The sequence below is a fragment of the Arachis stenosperma genome, chromosome 5 (genome assembly GCF_014773155.1).
Source record: "Arachis stenosperma cultivar V10309 chromosome 5, arast.V10309.gnm1.PFL2, whole genome shotgun sequence".
In the NCBI taxonomy this organism is placed as follows: domain Eukaryota; kingdom Viridiplantae; phylum Streptophyta; class Magnoliopsida; order Fabales; family Fabaceae; genus Arachis; species Arachis stenosperma.
In genome coordinates this window covers 71,325,000-71,333,722 of record NC_080381.1, presented here as the reverse complement: position 1 = coordinate 71,333,722, position 8,723 = coordinate 71,325,000, and the positions used below count along the sequence as shown (strand labels likewise).

Below are 8,723 nucleotides of genomic sequence, written 5' to 3'. Positions count from 1 at the left end.
GTACCTCGAGTATTAATGCAATTACTATTGTTCTTCTATTCAATTCAGCTTGTTCTTATTCCAAGATATCACTTGTTCTTCAACTTGATGAATGTGATGATCCGTGACACTCATCATCATTCTCACCTATGAACGTGTGACTGACAACCACCTCCGTTCTACCCTAGATTGGGTGGATATCTCTTGGATTCCTGATACACGATGCATGGTTGCTACTCGCCTGACAACCGAGCGCTCGCCTGACAACCGAGCCAGCCATTCCGTGAGATCAGAGTCTTCGTGGTATAAGCCAGGATTGATGGCGGCATTCAAGAGAATCCGGAAGGTCTAAACCTTGTCTGTGGTATTCTGAGTAGGATTCAATGATTGAATGACTGTGACGAGCTTCAAACTCGCGATTGTGGGGCGTTAGTGACAGATGCAAAAGAATCACAGGATTCTATTCCGACATGATCGAGAACCGACAGCTGGATAGCCGTGCCGTGACAGGGTGCGTTGAACATTTCCATTGAGAGGATGGGAGGTAGCCATTGACAACGGTGAAACCCTTGCATACAGCTTGCCATGGAAAGGAGTAAGAAGGATTGGATGAAGACAGTAGGAAAGCAGAGAGACGGAAGGGACAAAGCATCTTCATACGCTTATCTGAAGTTCTCACCAATGAATTACATAAGTATCTCTATCTTTATCTTTTATTCATATATCATCCATAACCATTTGAGTCTGCCTGACTAAGATTTACAAGGTGACCATAGCTTGCTTCATACCAACAATCTCCGTGGGATCGACCCTTACTCGCGTAAGGTTTATTACTTGGACGACCCAGTGCACTTGCTGGTTAGTTGTGCGAAGTTGTGTTTATGCCATGGTATTGAGCACCAAGTCTTTGGGGCCATTACTAGGGATTATTTGAGTTGTGAAAAGTAGTGATCACAATTTCGCATACCAGCCATATGGGTATGTAAGCTCAGTGAAACAAATGCCTCAATCATATAAGTGCATGCATACATCAAACAATCGAAATATAGAATTGAGCAAGACATAGATTACAATTATAGAGAGAACAACACACACCAAAAATAAAATATTGGTTAATAAAATACAACCAATCAAATAGGCTCAAAATCTCACTGGTTTTGTGTGTTCGAGCTCTAGAACCATGTTCCAAATTAAATTTCTTCAAATAAGTTTAACAAAAATTTTAATTCAAATTAGTGAAATGCTATAAAAGAAGTTTCTTGAAAAAGAAATTATTATTTCAACCAAGCAGTGGTAGAATATGCACAAAGTCTAACTATAATGCAATCAAACATGCAAATGCAACAATGAACTAACAAATTAAACATTGGTGTTGAGAAAGGAAATAACTAACCCACGGAAGTCGGTATCGACCTCCCCACACTTAAAGATTGCACCGTCCTCGATGCATGCAAAGACGTGCAAGTGGATAGGTAGCTCCAACTGATGCTTTTTCTCCAAAGATTGTGCGGGTAGACTTGTTTACTGCTCCAATTAGAAACTTTTCCTTTTTCTTCTTGATGGTCATCCTAAAATAAGAGAAAAGGGAAGAGAGAGAACCCACAAGCAAAGTTATGGAAAGAAATGAAACATATGTGGGCTAGTGTCAAATAACAATGTTCTCAACTACATGGTCACGACAATATGTAAGTGAGAAAATAATAGAAGCACAGGGCATGTCAACTAAATAGCAAATAAGTTAAGAAGCACCTAAAACACTGTGGGAAAGTATGCAACAGTTGAGTAAGAAAATTTTTAACACCAATGAAAAAGTATCACATTTGGAAGAGAAAATAAAAACATGCACAAAATTACAATGCAATGAATGAAAGTATGCAAATACAATGAGAAAAATAAGTGAAAGAGAATAAGGAGGAGAAGAAGGTAAGAGAAGAAGAAGAAAGAAAAAGAAAGGAGAGAGGAAAGGGTAAGAGAGGAGAGAAGAAAAAATAAGAATGGGAAATGGGAAGCGACGCGTAAGCGTCTGGCACGCGCACGCGTGGATGGCCATGAGGCAAAAATGACGCGTACGCATCAGGGACGCGTACGCGTGATGAATGTTGTGCTTCTAGCACATTTCCAGCACCAAACCATCAGAACTTGCTGCCTAATTAATACCCATTTACGCCGAATTCCAGGGTCACGCGTACGCGTCAGGGATGCGTACGCGTGGGTTGGTGAAATCGCAGGCGACGCGCACGCGTGAGGGACGCGTACGCGTGGTTTTGCTTGTGCGCGAGGCACGCGTCCAGCACCACTCCTGCCCAACTTTCTGTTTATTTTATTTATTTCACGCAGTCACATATGACACGTACGCGTCGTAGACGCTCGCGGGTTGACTTAGTTTTTTTAGCATGCAGAATGCAAAATGCAGATGATTATGCAAAATTTATGAATGACCACTAATAATAAAAAAATAAAATAAAACTAAGAATAAAAATGAAAATCATATCATGGTGGGTTGTCTCCTACCTAGCACTTTTAGTTAAAGTCCTTAAGTTGGACATTTGGTGAGCTCCTTGTCATGGTGGCTTGTGCTTAGACTCGTCCTGAAACTTTCACCAATGCTTGGACTTCCAATAAGCTCTATCAATACCAAGTAAATTCTTCAAGCTTTGATGGAGTTCTTCACAAGCTTTGAGCTCCCACAATTGATCCTCATATATTCCCGGATCCCAAATCTTGTTTCTACACCCGTCTTCAAGTGGATTATGATGATTCCATCCGGGTGGCTCAGCTTTTGAATTCTCATTTAGGTACCCAAATATCCTCCTAGACCCAATTAATTGAGAATTATACCAACTGATGAGCAGATATTTTATACGCTTTTTGGGGGTAATTTCATGTAGATTTTAGCATGTTTTAATTAGTTTTTAGTAGAATATTATTAGTTTTTAGGTAAAAATCATATTTCTGGGCTTTACTATGAGTTTGTGTGTTTTTCTGTGATTTCAGGTACTTTCTGGCTGAAATTGAGGGAGCCGAGCAAAAATCTGATTTAGGCTGAAAAAGGACTGCTGATGCTGTTGGATCCTGACCTCCCTGCACTCGGAATGGATTTTTTAGAGCTACAGGAGTACAATTGACTCGCTCTCAATTGGATTGGAAAGTAGACATCCAGGGCTTTCCAGCAATATATAATAGTCCATACTTTGCGTGAAGATAGATGACGTAAACTGGCGTTCAACGCCAGTTCCATGTTGCAGTCTAGCGTCCAGCGCCATAAACAGGTTACAAGTTGGAGTTCAACGCCCAAAACACGTTACAACCTGGCGTTCAACTCCAGAAACAGCCCAGGCACGTGAAAAGCTTAAGTCTCAGCCCCAATACACACCAAATGGGCCCCAGAAGTGGATTTCTGCACTATCCATCTTAGTTTACTTATTTTCTGTAAACCTAGGCTACTAGTTTACTATTTAAACAACCTTTAGAGGATTACTTTGTATCTCATGACGTCTATAGAACTGGATTTTATATTCCTTGGCAGCATGAGTCTCTAAACTCCATTGTTGGGGGTGAGGAGCTCTGCAGCGTCTCGATGAATTAATGCAATTGTTTCTATTTTTCCATTCAAACGTGTGTGTTCCGTGACATTCATCACCTTCCTCAATCCATGAACGTGTGCCTGACAACCACCTCCGTTCTACATTAGATTGAATGAGCTTCTCTTAGATTCCTTAATCAGAATCTTCGTGGTATAAGCTAGGATTGATGGCGGCCACTCTTGAGGATCCGGAAAGTCTAAACCTTGTCTGTGGTATTCCGAGTAGGATTCAAGGATTGAATGGCTGTGACGAGCTTCAAACTCGCGATTGCTGGGCGTGATGACAAACGCAAAAGGATCAATGGATCTTATTCGAACATGATCGAGAACCAACAGCTGATTAGCCGTGCTGTGACAGAGCATCTGGACCGTTTTCACTGAGAGGATGGGAGGTAGCCACTGACAATGGTGACACCCTACATACAGCTTGCCATGGAGGGAACTTTGCACTTTTCCATGGATGGAATATTACATTATAGAAATTCAGAAGACAAAGTATCTCCAAAACTCCAACATATTCTCCATTACTGCATTACAAGTAATTAATTCACGCTCTTTTATCTTTCTAATAATTCAAACTGATAATTTTAATTGAAATCCTGACTAAGAATAATAAAATAAACATAGCTTGCTTCAAACCAATAATCTCTGTGGGATCGACCCTTACTCACGTAAGGTATTACTTGGACGACCAAGTGCACTTGCTGGTTAGTTGTGCGGATTGCAAAAGTGTGATTGCAATTTCGTGCACCACCAACCCTTGCAATCAGGCCTTAAGCTTCCAACCATAATGAACCGAGGATTATGTTGCCAACCACTAACTATTTCTCTTTTGCTTTTTGATGAGCGGATAATTTGTACGCTTTTTGGCATTGTTTTTAGTATATTTCTAGTATCTTTTAGTTAGTTTTTAGTATATTTTTATTAGTTTTTAATTAAAATTCACTTTTCTGGACTTTACTATGAGTTTGTGTGTTTTTCTGTGATTTCAGGTATTTTCTGGCTGAAATTGAGGGATCTGAGCAAAAATCTGATCCAGAGACTCAAAAGGACTGCAGATGCTGTTGGATTCTGACCTCCCTGCACTCGAAGTGGATTTTCTGGAGCTACAGAAGCCCAATTGGCACGCTATCAACGGCGTTGGAAAGTAGACATCCTGGGCTTTCCAGCAATATATGATAGTCCATACTTTGCCCAAGATTTGATGGCCCAAACCGGCGTTCAAAGTCACCTCAAGAAATTCCAGCGTTAAACGCCGGAACTGGCACCCAAATGGGAGTTAAACGCCCAAACTGGCATAAAAGCTGGCGTTTAACTCCAAGGAGAGTCTCTACACGAAAATGCTTCATTGCTCAGCCCAAGCACACACCAAGTGGGCCCGGAAGTGGATTTTTATGTCATTTACTCATCTTTGTACACCTTAGGCTACTAGTTATCTATAAGTAGGACCTTTTACTATTGTATCTGTAGACTTTGGTAGCTATCTTCGTTTTATGCTATCTTAGATCATTGGGAGGCTGGCCATTCGGCCATGCCTAGACCTTATGCTTATGTATTTTCAACGGTGGAGTTTCTACACACCATAGATTAAGGTGTGGAGCTCTGCTGTACCTCGAGTATTAATGCAATTACTATTGTTCTTCTATTCAATTCCACTTGTTCTTTGTCCAAGATATCACTTGTTCTTCAACTTGATGAATGTGATGATCCGTGACACTCATCATCATTCTCACTCATGAACAAGGTGACTGACAACCATTCTTGTTCTACAAGCAATCAAAGCTCCAGTGAATATCTCTTGGATTCCTGATAACACGATGCATGGTTGATCGCCTGACAACCGAGTGCTCGCCTGACAAACGAGCCAGCCATTCCGTGAGATCAGAGTCTTCGTGGTATAGGCGAGAACTGATGGCGGCATTCAAGAGAATCCGGAAGGTCTAACCTTGTCTGTGGTATTCTGAGTAGGATTCAATGATTGAATGACTGTGACGTGCTTCAAACTCCTGAGGGCGGGGCGTTAGTGACAGACGCAAAAGAATCACTGGATTCTATTCCGGCCTGATTGAGAACCGACAGATGGATAGCCGTGCCGTGACAGGGTGCGTTGAACATTTCCAATGAGAGGATGGGAGGTAGCCGCTGACAACGGTGAAACCCTTGCATAAGCTTGCCATGGAAAGGAGTAAGAAGGATTGGATGAAGACAGTAGGAAAGCAGAGAGACGGAAGGGAAGGCATCTTCATGCGCTTATCTGAAGTTCCTACCAATGAATTACATAAGTATCTCTATCTTTATCTTTTATGTTATTTTCGTTCATCACCATATCCATTTGAGTCTGCCAGACTGAGATTTACAAGATGACCATAGCTTGCTTCATAGCAACAATCTCCGTGGGATCGACCCTTACTCACGTAAGGTATTACTTGGACGACCCAGTGCACTTGCTGGTTAGTTGTGCGAAGTTGTGTAATGCCATGGGATTGAACACCAAGTTTTTGGGGTTCATGACTGGGGATTATGAGAGTTGTGAAAAGTATTGTTCACAATTTCGCGCACCAAGTTTTTGGCGCCGTTGCCGGGGATTGTTCGTGTATGGACAACTGACGGTTCATCTTGTTGCTTAGATTAGGTATTTTTTTTTTTGAAATTCTTGAAGGTGAATCCTAGAGTTTCATGATGATTTGTTGAAATCTGGCTGGTTGAGAAGCCATGTCTAATTTCATTGGACTGAGGTTTCAACTTATCATCACAAGAGCTTGATGATTTTTATCAATCTTGCTTTTGGAGCAGTGATCTGCTAAGGCTTGGCTGGCCTTTGGCCATGTCTAGTGTTTTGGACCGAAGCTTTCTTTGAAAGCTTGGCTGGCTGTGAAGCCATGTCTAATTCTTGGACCGGAGTCTTAGACTAGCATTGCACTGATTCCTGGAATTCTCATTAAGAATTTTGATACCTTTTCCCACTTAATTTTCGAAAAAAAAATCCAAAAAAATTACAAAATCATAAAAACCAAAAATATTTGATGTTTCTTGCTTAAGTCTAGTGTCTCATCTTAAGTTTGGTGTCAATTGCATGCATTCATTCATGTGTCCTAAGGATCTTCAAGTAATTCTTGATGATTTCTTACTCTGATCTTTGAATTCTTTTGGCTTGAGTGTTTATGCGTCTCATATAGTGTCAGTAGTATACAAACTGCTAAGTTTGGTGTCTTGCATGCATTGTTATTTGATTCTTGTTGCATTTTGATTATTAAAAATCCAAAAATATTTTTAATTTGTGTCTTTTCAAGTCAATAATACAAAGAAATTGAAGATTCAGAACATACCGCAGAGGAATTATACAGAAAAAGCTGGGCATTCAAAATGCCCAGTGAAGAAGACAGACTGGCGTTTAAACGCCAGCCAGGGTACCTGGTTGGGTGTTTAACGCCCAAAAAGGGTGCATTTTGGGCGTTAAACGCCAGAATGTATACCATTCTGGGCGTTTAACGCCAGGATGGTGCTAGGGGGAAGATTTTGTTTTCAAAATCCATTTTTTTCAAGTTTTCAAAGTTTTTCAAAATCAAATCTTTTTCAAATCATATCTTTTCAATCAAATGTTTTCAAAATCAATTTCTTTCCTTTTTCAAAGATACTTACTAACAATTAATGATTTGATTGAACATCTCAAATTTGTTGCCTTTTCTGTTGAGAAAGGTTTAATGTTTGAATCATATCTTTTCTTGTTAGGCAAGTTACTAATTTTCAAAATCAAATCTTTTAAAAGTGTTTTCAAAACATATCTTTTAAAATTGTTTTCAAATCATATCTTCTCAATCACTTCTCTTTAAAACTAATCATATCTTCTTAACCTCATCTTTTTCAAAATAGTTTTCAATCAAATCTTTTTGATTTCTAATTCCAATTCCTTTTTCAAAAATCACTTGATTTCTTTCTTACTTTTTATTTTCGAAAATCAATTAAGTGTTTTTTCAAAATGTTTTCAAAATCTTTTTAATTGAATTTTCGAAAATCTTCTTCCTCTCCTCCCACATCCTTCTATTTATGGAGTACTACTCCTTCTTAATGCGCAATTCGAACTCTATCTAATCAAGTTCGAATTCTTCTACTTCTTTCCTTCTATTTTTCTTTTCCTCTGACACCCCAAGGAATCTCTATACTGTGACATAGAGGATTCCACATCTTCTTTTTCTCTTCTCTTTCATATGAGTAGGAGCAGAGACAAAGGCATTCTTGTTGAAGCTGACCCTGAACCTGAGAGAACCTTGAAGCGAAAGCTAAGAGAAGCCAAGGCACAACTCTCTTTAGAGGACCTGACCGAATTCTTCAAAGAAGAAGAACACATGGCAGCCGAAAACAACAACAATGCCAACAATGCAAGGAAGGTGCTGGGTGACTTTACTGCACCTACTCCCAACTTCTATGGGAGAAGCATCTCTATCCCTGCCATTGGAGCAAACAACTTTGAGCTTAAGCCTCAATTAGTTTCTCTAATGCAACAGAATTGCAAATTCCATGGACTTCCAATGGAAGATCCTCATCAGTTTTTAGCAGAGTTCTTGCAAATCTGTGACACAGTCAAGACTAATGGGGTTGACCCTGAGGTCTACAGACTGATGCTATTCCCTTTTGTTGTAAGAGACAGAGCTAGAATATGGTTGGACTCACAACCTAAAGATAGCCTGGACTCTTGGGAAAAGCTAGTCAATGCCTTCTTGGCAAAGTTCTTTCCACCTCAAAAATGGAGTAAGCTTAGAGTGGAAGTCCAAACCTTTAGACAGAAGGATGGAGAATCCCTCTATGAAGCTTGGGAAAGATACAAACAATTAATCAGAAGATGTCCCTCAGACATGCTTTCTGAATGGAGCATCATAGGTATCTTCTATGATGGTCTCTCTGAACTATCCAAGATGTCTTTGGACAGCTCTGCTGGAGGATCTCTTCATTTGAAGAAGACGCCTACAGAGGCTCAAGAGCTAATTGAAATGGTTGCAAATAACCAATTCATGTACACTTCTAAAAGAAATCCTGTGAACAATGGGACTAGTCAGAAGAAAGGAGTCCTTGAGATTGACACTCTGAATGCCATACTGGCTCAGAACAAGATATTGACTCAACAAGTCAATTTGATTTCTCAAAGTCTGTCTGGAATGCAAAATGC

The 8,723-nt window shown here is 40.0% G+C and overlaps 1 non-coding gene across 1 annotated transcript; it reads right to left on the bottom strand.

Moving 5' to 3' along the window:
• Positions 1 to 8,310: 8,310 nt before the first annotated feature.
• Positions 8,311 to 8,418, bottom strand: LOC130983724 (small nucleolar RNA R71). The gene has a single exon (XR_009087702.1). It is a non-coding gene; the product is annotated as a small nucleolar RNA R71 (small nucleolar RNA).
• Positions 8,419 to 8,723: the final 305 nt, after the last annotated feature.